The following is a 10,112-nucleotide window of genomic DNA, read 5'->3' on the forward strand; positions in this document are numbered from 1 at the left end:
TGTCTTAGAGTCAGACATATAAGCAGTTGAATCTGTTTTGTTGTGTTTCAGCTGTATGTCTTTGCGTAAATCACTTATCCTCTGAGCCTCAGGTTTTATTTGGCAGAACTGAAAATTCAGAAGAAGTGATCCCAACATCTCCTAGGTCCTTGGGATGTGACAGTTCTTCCTGTTAGGATGCCAATTAGGGTCCTACTCTGAATCAACCTTTGGGGACAGATTCTGAAACCTCCTTGGTGCAATTCAGAGAAGGCAGGTCTCTGTGGCCCTGTTCTAAAGGGACTTAGTTAAGGACATCCTTCGAGGACCTGGTTAGGGGTGTTTCTTTCCCAGAGGCTCTGTGGGGAGCTCCCTGCCCTGCCCCTGGCTGCCCTCCCACTACCCTGACTGCCTTTCTGCCCTAACCGGGGGCACATGCAGCCTGTTTTTACAGCTTTACACTGAGCTGAGCCGTGAGAAAATGCCAGCTTGATCCATTTTTCTTTCCTGCTCCTCAGACGTGTGCAGGCTAAGATGCTGGCTCAGCAAATTGCTTCAAGTTCAGAGCCTCATCACTTTAAAGGCCTGCTCTCTTTGCAATGATAACAACAATCACAGTAACGGCTACCATGGGTGTGTGTTTGCTCTGGGCGAGCACTTCACATACACTATTTTATACAAGCTTTACCAGGACCCTGTAAAAGCTGCTATTCTCTTCTCTAATTTCCTATATGAACGGTAATTCCAAGTTCCTACAACTAGGCAAGGCAAAGCTGTAAAGACAGCCTAGGTTTTGGGTCTCCCAAACTGACATCTCTCGCTTCCATTTATCTCTTTCTTATTAATTTCTTTAATGATAACCTTTCTCTTTTCAAAAAGATTTGAGGTTATTAGTGGAAATAAAAGCACCAAAAAAAAAAAAAAATACAACCAACCAAGGAAATCAGAGCTAAGAGAATCAGAAGCAGGAAAGTAAGATGTTTCCGGCAGGTTCTATCGATGCCAGATCAGTTGAACTCATTGTTATTCAGATCTCCCTTCTCTCCCTTTGTGGCCTTGCTTCATGAGTTACTGAGAAATCTGTTAGGACCTTCCACTGTGGTTTGAGATTTGCCTTTCTCCCATAGGTTTGTGAGCTTTTGGTTTTGAAGTTACTGAATGCAAACACATTAAAAAAGTATTGGGTCACCAGTGGTATGATGTACTTCCTCATTGCGATAAAAAAAAAAATCTCTGGTAGTGTTTCCTGGCTTAGAGTCTCCTCTGCTGATAACATAGTCTAGTGACAGCTACTCCATCTCTTTCTAACCTTCATTCAATCAATATTTCCCAGTTCCTTATATTCAAGATGAGTGTCTAAGAGCATATAGTTTTTTATTTTTCATTTTCTTAAACCTAGTTTTACAAGCAAAGTCTTTTAATTGAATATTAATTCATTAGCCTGGATGTAATTATCTACATATAGATGTACCATATTACTAATTTTCCATTTATCCCTTCTGTTTCCATTTGACTTTTTGCCTTTTTTTTGATTAATCTGCTATCTCATTATTGGTCTTAAAGTTTAGTCTTTCTTATTTTATTAGTTTACATTCTAGGACTCTTCTTTTAGTAGTTTTCTTAGCAATTACCATAGGCATTCTTGATTTATTTAGAGCCTAATATAAGTCGGTATTTTCACCATTTATAGACAATAAAAATATCTAAGTTGTAATTTACTTAAATCAAATTAAGTTTAATTCTATTTGCTTTGAATTTGCATGTGATTGCTTTCAAATATTTCAATTTCTATGTCTTATAACCCACAAGACATTACTGTTGTCATTATTTTATACAAATTTCATCTAGATTTTCTCATATATTTATCCCTTCACCTGCTTGCTACCTCTTCTTGAATTTTTGTACAGCTTTCAGGGATCAAACTTATTTTCTTTGAAAAAACTCCCTTGAATAGTTCTTGTACAAGTCTTTAGATCGCAAACTCTCTATTGTTTATCTGGAAATGTCTTTAGGCTTGACTTTGGCTGGATGTTTCACTAGGTATGAATGCCCTGCTGGTGATACCTCCCTTCCAGCACTCACCACATTATTCCATTATCTTCTGGTTCATATCATTTATTTCCATTTCCTTTTGCTTCTTTCATGGTAAAGTGTCATTTTCATCGTGCCAGTTTTTAAAACTTCTTGTCTATAACTTTAGCAGGCGTGTGTCTGTGTGTATGTGTGTGTGTGTGTGTGTGAAGTATCAGGGTGTATTTTTCTTTGTATTTATTCTTCCCGAAATTATAGTGAATCTTCTCATTTCCACCAGTTTTTAAAAATACTCAGTCACTTCCTCCTTAGATAATTACTTCTGTCATATTTTTCTTACTTCTACCCTCTGAAGGCTGCAGTTACATGTGGGTGAGATGTTTTCACCATTTTCATATATGTTTACATTTTTTTTCTGGATTTTCATTCTTTTCATCTTCATGCTTTGATCTGGATATTTTCTAAAGACCTATCTTTCAGGTCACTAAGCTTTTCTTCAGCTCTGTCTAGTCTGTTGTTAAAACCTTCACCTATTTTCTCAATATCAGTTTCTGTATTTTTCATTTCTAGAATTTTTCCTGGATTCTTTTTTAAAAATTCTAGTTCTCTGGTATAAATATTCCTCTTGTAATTTCTTTTCTTGACGATATTAATATCATTTTTAAATACTATATTTGATAATTCCAATATCTGGTTCACATATGGGTCATGTTCCTATTGCTGGTATAGTGAATTTTGATTGAAAGCTATAAAATTTTCATTAAAAGCTCCAGATGATGTTATTTTACTGTTCTACTATAGTAGAAATTCACTTCGATGTTATCATGGATAGAGAGGATTCAAAGCTGAGTTTTTGTAAGGCCCAATAAAAAAATCTCTGGTAGTGGTTCCTGCCTTAAAGCCTCCTCTGCTGATAACATAGTCTAGTGACATCTATATGTTCCATCTCTTTCTCCAGCTCCCCTGTATTCCTAGAGTATAAGTTGACATAATTCCTGTCTGAAAATTAAGTTAAACTACCTCAGGAAACAATGGAGAACAATTAGATGAGCCATGTCTGTGGGAAGGTAAAACAGCATCTGGCCCTCAAAGACCTCAAAAACAGAGTTGAGCCTCCTTATGCCTCTTTTTGGATACTTTCTGAATTTATTATATCAGGTCCAGCAAACTCCAGGAACATAGTCTCGGTGGTCTACCATAGAAGAATGTAATTTGCTCCCTTTCAAGTCTCAAGCTCAAAAGTCTCAAAAAAGAGCTATGATGGTTTAGTTTGGGTTTATCACTATAGCCAAGTAGGGAGATTCCCTAGCAAAACATCACTCTCTCCTAGAATCACAAAGCTATGTGGAGAAAGAGATGTGCTTCAAGAGAAGGAAAGATGAAGACTAGGTACAAAACTAGATGTCAAGCAAAGTAAGCACTAAGTTTGCTATTTCCAGGTAGGCCCGTGGCTCTGAAAGTTAATACACCCTGACAACTACTAAAGGTTTTCCCAGTTCCCTAGCCACAACAATAAACCTTAGAACAAAAACAAAACTTCTAGTAGCCTGAGATAACAATCATAAAGATAACTGTTATCTATAAACAGCCCAATTCTGAGCCAGGGGAGCCACTTATACAAATCTGGTATGAACATCTCCTGTCTGCTGGCCAATTAGATGTAACGATGCCAATATTCAGAAATGCATGCAGATTTAGAGGAAAACTAACTTGAGTCTAATAAAATTACAAATAAAAATTAGGTGCCAAAGTTAATATTTATGTACTGTAAGAAAAGAAACAACAGCCATATTTAAAAAAAACTGATAGATAACACAAATACCATGAAGGTTAGAAAATTTACTTACTGTTTTAACTTAGAAACTATGTCTGCAGGCCTCCCTGGTGGTGCAGTGGTTAAAGTCTCGGCACTATCAAGTGTGGCATGAGTTTGATCCCCAGCGAGAGAGCTGACCCACATGGTACAGCAGACCTCTCCTGCCTAGCCCGCTCCCCCCCTCAGCAAAGTGTTTCAGTAGATCCCCCTGTTCTGCTCTCTGCTCAGTCTCTGATGAATCATCTCACCCTCCCCCCCAACCTCTATCACCCCAATTCTTGGATGCATAAATAAAATGAAATGAAAAGAAACTGTGTCTGTCTCCTCCATAATACTTTTATCCCTACATTTTGGGCTGTATATTTGATTGTCATTTTATATGACAAGGATGTAATATTATTTCCTTTGGAAATAATTGAAAGATAATTCCTTTTTTCTTGAGCATAGTTGGGGAAAATTTACTTCTTCCTTAAGAGCTGAAATGCAAAAACATGCAAATTCACACAGGATGATACCAGCTGCCTGTGAAGTTCTGCTATAAACACATTCGGTAAGTATTTCACAAGGTTCCCACTGAAAAAAGAAAAAAGAACGGTGAGTTTATAATTGTATATGTTGCCTTTCTGAGCATGTTTCAGAGTAAAGAGAATTTATGTTTCAATTAGAGAATTCTAAAAACCAATCTCCTGCTTATAATTTCATAGGGTTAAAGATTGGAAGTGTTTTCTGCAGAATACCTTCTGGTTCTGTGCTTTTCAACCTTTGTTTCTCTCCCATTCCTCCTGTACTTCTAGTGCAAAGAACTCTAGAGAATGTTCCTTCTTGGGGATGGGCTGTGACCTTGCAGTTTCATGCCACAACTCTTAGTCTTGGGCAGCAGGAGTACTCAAGGGGAGTTAGGAGTATTTTTGGAAGTCATTCCTACCCTAAGAAGCCATTCCAGGAAACAGGGCAAATGTAGCCCACACATCTTCACCTTCACCCGACCCGACAAATAACCATGTCCAAGTGTCAGAGACAGAGAGGAAATCAAGTAGAAAGAGACAGTAACCCTTAAGCAATTGTGACTAATACATGAAACTTTTAAAATTTTACCAAAACATGTGAAATCTTTGCCAGGGGTCCTTCCCAGGCTTTAGAGGAGACCTGTGCCAACAGTGGAATCCTAAAACTTAAGCTTGTTAACTCCGTGGAAAGCAGAGTACTTCCACTTTCAGATGAGGAAGCCACAGCTCAGAGAAAGGAGTCACTTGCTCAAGATCATAACTGACAATACTGGTAAATGGCAAACATGGTCTTTGAAAATAATGGTGGTCCAACATATATTGGATACCCTCCCTTCCCTCGCAGTCTCCTCGTCCTCCATAGCTTGGGAGAAAGCGGGGACATGGAGATGGTAAAGGGTTTTCTAAGTCAGAAAAGAGCAAGTGTCTAGCAGCACCCAGAACCCCGGGTGCCTGGCCTAATCCACAAGTAGCCTCTATCTAGACATCAGCATGAAGTGGGGGTCTTTTACGGAATCTGGAGGACCTCTGGAGGTCCCACCAGAACCAGCATGGAGAATGGAAGTTCTGGAACTCAGACCTAAGCTGTTGCTGTGCTTCTGACCTTTCTTCTTCCTTGGGAAGACTCTGCTTCCTCATGGGCCAGATTTTCTTTCTTTTTTTTAAAGACTTATTTATTTATGCATACCACCTGGTATACAAGCCAGAGGTGCAGGAGTGGTGAGAGGATTCACCAGAGTCAGAGAAGGGAACAGAACAGACAGATCAATGAAGTACACTGCTGAGGGGAGTGGTGGGCGGCTCAGGAGAGGTCTGCCGCTCCATGTGGGTCACCTCCGGTGCCGGGGATTGAACTCGCACTGAAGTGGCTGTGGCTAGCTTGCATTGCTGTGTCTTAACCCGTTGTACCACCAGCAAAGGCCCCATGAGCCAGATTTACCCAACTCCATACTGGGAAGGCTCCTGACCCTGAAAAGATGCGCAGTTGAAAGAAGTCAGAACCTCTTCCTGTTGCATTGGCAGATGATTCTGGAATAGTACTCATGGCAAATATAACATGGAGCAAAGGAGCTTGTGTACCCTCTTATACAGATTTGGGTTTTCATCTCCATAAAAGCAAAAATGCAGGAAAATGTCAGTGAGTATGGACATTTTCCTTTCTAGGCTTCTCTTTGCATCTGTGTTTGAAAGTTGGTGCTCACACATTCATGCCACCATGTCTAAAAGGCAAGCAAGATTCCCAGATAGAATCTCAAAGAGCTTTGTACCCCAGAATCATCGGAAACAGACATGCAGTACACTGTGTAGTGTTAACACGCAGGAGGTTAAGTGCAAGCCCTCAGGCCTTTGATGTATTAAATACCAAGGACTTTAACATAATAGAACTGTAAACCTCAAATCAGAGCTAATCACACTAATTTGCTGAACTCCAAAACCAAAGCGAAATGTCCATTTCTTCTTAAACTGAACCACAAATCCAAGTTGTTTTGATCTACCAATCTATCTAACAAAAGAATTGAGGTGGCTTACAAGAAATACATGCAATAAAACAAAAATCTAAGTAGATAAAAGCCAGGATCAGGGAGGAAAATCAAAACCAGAGGGAATATTACGACACAGATGTACAAGACCTAGGCAGTTCTTTGAGTTCCTGAGCCTCGGCCGCCTGGCAGCCAAAGCAATATGGAAGATATGTTAGTTACCAGGCATGCATTATCCATGAAGAGAAACAATTTAAATAACAGTTAACTGGTATGGAACCCAACTGCATCTCAAAGAGTGGGGGTTGGGGGTTGGAAATGGTAACAAAATATTCTCCAAGTCACTGAAGTTCTTCATTTGGGTCAAGCTCCTGTCTCATACAGATAAGGGTTTCAAAGCCATTCATTTCTTCATCATTTAGTTTCTATTTTCTACTGGCTCTCAAACCAGCTGCAAGATATTCTAATTCCCATCAGCCCAGGGAGTCCAGATTTTCTTTTTTTACATTCTGGCTTTAAACTATTTCAGGCTCTGGCTGGATTGGCTCTGTACACGACCTCATTGTTTTAGCAATTAAAGAATAAAACTTGCATGGGTGCCTCCAGGGAAATGAGAATTCAAGAGGTTAAGTGTGGCCTCTCACTGTGGAGTGTGGTTCCTAATCCCCGGAGAGCTCCCCTAAATTGTTTGGATAAACTGAGGAAATGTCAGGGGGAATTCTGACACTGAGCATGACATTAATCTTTGTAACCATTCCTCCAGATGTGCACTGCTGGTCCGTCCAGGGATGTGGCACATTCAAGTTCATGGTGGCTCCTCCTCTCTGGGGGTAGGGAGGCCAGCTTGGTTCACGCTCCTCGCTCCTCGGTATTCTCAAGTCTTTAGAGGATCCCTGCGCTGTGCTCACAGAGATGTTCAACTGTTGACTTAAAATGCCATTAAAAACCATGAGAAAATGCTTAGCATCTGTTTGAAGTGCAAAAGCAGGTTAAAAAACAAGATTTGCCAGGGTAGAGCTAGCGATAACTGTATTTACACATGGATGTCTATCTACTGGCTGTATGTATACTCAAATGGTAACGATATTTATAAATATTTATTTAAAATGACACCCAATTCTCTCTGGGCAGAGGAGTTTTTACTCTCTCTACATTTCTGAGCCTTCTACAGCAAGCATAGCTTGTTTTTATAATGACAAAACCCCATGGCTGTCCTTGGCTTTCAATGTGATCTTTTTAGAATGACATCCAAAGTTCTCACATTTATTTGTGACAGAAAATTCTGTGTTCTATCATGCTGTAACTATCATTTTTTTCTAGGGGGCCACAATCATTGTGTACTTGGGGGCATTGAGTTCTAGGCCAGGGCATGCTGTAAAGATTTTTAAATAACCCCACCTTGAAGGAAGATTAGAATTGGACCTCATATTGCATGTTCTTTCTTATTACTTCTGGGGGGCTCAGATCAGTTTGCAAATATTTTTGAATTTAAAAAGGAGTTTTAATACCCACTGTGTAATTTGTCCTCTCCCCATCTGTCGACTGCAGAAACAAATTAGCTGCTCTCCACATGGTCTGCCCCTCCCCTGCTCCTTCCCATCCCCCACCTCCTAGCTACAGCTCCTTTCCTAGAATTCAAGATTTGGGAAGAAAAGCTTTAGGCAAAAAAGGCAAGAACTTTTCTTGCCAAGTCAATGAGCAGCAATACCTGCATCTGTGGCAACAGATCTGTAGGTGTGCATGTAAACGTGAGCATGTCAGTGCATGTCTCTCTGTGTAGATGTGTGCATAGATGTTCATGCATGTGTCTATCAATCTCTGTGCACTTATGTGTGTGTGCACATCAGTTATCATTTACATTGTGTGTATGCATAGCTGTATGTGTGCGTGTGTGTGTGTGTGTAGAAGCGTGTAGGTGTGTGTAGCTCTGTGTGTATATATATAACTTATATATATATAAGAGTGATGAATGTGCTAAGTGTCTGTGAATATGGATGTTTATGCAGGTCATCAGTCTGTTGATTCCTCCAGCTCCAAGCACAAAATAAGATGATGTTTCTCTTCATGAGTAAATTTTACACCTTCCACTTAATAAGGTGTAAATCCCCAGGGCCTTTTGCTGATCAAGGCTCTATGCTGTCCAAGGGTTGAGAGCTGGTTACTCTTTTCTAGGAGAGGTAATGGGGAAATCTGTCCATGGCCGCTACTACAGCATTCCCCACATAGAGATGCTGCAGAAACAGGGAGACTCTGGCTGCTAAGGCCCTCTCACTGCAGAAGCAGGACAGTACTACTGCTCACCACGTGGGAAACCAGAAGTGTGGTGCTTTTGTCTGTTACTCCAATAGTTTCAGTAGCTTAGGCATCTCTGGTTAGCATTTCTCAGTGTGGACGGGGAAGGCGGTCCTGTCTTCTGATGTTGAGTTCTAGCATAGGTCTTGTTGCCAGAGGAGACAAGGGCAGGGGCTGGACCAAGACGGGTCATGCCCAGCACTGACAGGCATTGTTTGCCTTATCTTCTGCAGTGTTGGCTCTGATTCCCACACTAGAACCTCTTGCTAGATGGAGAACTGCTCATCAAGGGCCCCTTCCCCTCAGAGGCCTTCTCAGAGCTTTGACTCCCCAAAATTGAGCATTGGGATCTCAATCCTTATCTTTCCAGAAGTCCTTTTGGCCTGGATGCAGACTGGCTCACTTCCTTCCCAGTGAGCCTCGAATACAATGAATGTAGGAAGATGGGGCTGGTGGGGGAAACTGAGGCTACTGAGAAGCAAAGACCCCGGGTTCCAGAAAATACAAATAGCTACCCCACCAAACCCCAATGTCTGTTTGTCTGACATCTATAGAATCAGGAAGATAATTGAAGTGATTTTTGCCTGAACACAGAAGACCTTCTGCTAGCAACAGAACCGGCTGGTAACTTTTTAATAACAGTTTGTCCTTTAAAAAATATAATAAAGTAGGGCCCTCCCTGGTGGCGCAGCAGATTAAAGCACAGCACTGAAAAGCTAAAGCCACTTCCACATGAGTTCGATTCCTGCCTGTCCCGGAGGTGACCACATGGTGTGGCAGATTCCTCCTGACCCACCCGCTGCTCCCCTCAGCAGTGTACTTCATCGATCTGCCTGTTCTGCTCCCCACACTGTCTCTGGTGAAGCCTCTCACTGCCCCTGAGTCTCTGGACTGTACCCCAGTTCTGTATGCACAAATAAATAAATCTTTAAATATATATATATAATAAAGTAGAAGAATAAAAACAAACCCTACCTCTGTAATAAGTTCAGCACACATATATGTGAATAATGGTTTATAATACTACTTAACACTTCGTGAATGCCATAGATGTGCCAGGCTTTGTGGCAAAAAATTCACAGGAAATCTTTCCTTCTCCAAACAACACAATGAGTTGAAAAATAGTCTTAGCTCTCCACTGAGGAGGATGAAACAAAGTCTTCAAGACTTAAAAATAATTTTCCCAAAGTCACAGGCAAAAGTTGTACTCCAGAGCCCTCCCTGGTGGCACAAAAGCGCAGCACTGAGAAAGTAGCAGCTCCTTCAGCGTAAGTTCGATCCACGGCCCTGGAGGTGACCACATGGCACGGCAGACCTCTCCTGTCTCGCCCGCTGCTCCCTTCAGCAGTGTACTTCATCAGTCAGCCTGTTCTGCTCCTGGCTCTGTCTCTGGTGAATCCTCTCACCACCCCTGGACCTCTGGCCCATACCCCAGTTCTGTATGCATGAATAAATCAATCTTAAAAAAAAAAAGAGTTGTATTCCAGCCAGCACAAAAAAAATCAAGCC

The sequence above is a fragment of the Condylura cristata genome, unplaced genomic scaffold (assembly GCF_000260355.1).
Source record: "Condylura cristata isolate star-nosed mole 26May11 unplaced genomic scaffold, ConCri1.0 scaffold00008, whole genome shotgun sequence".
NCBI lineage: Eukaryota > Metazoa > Chordata > Mammalia > Eulipotyphla > Talpidae > Condylura > Condylura cristata.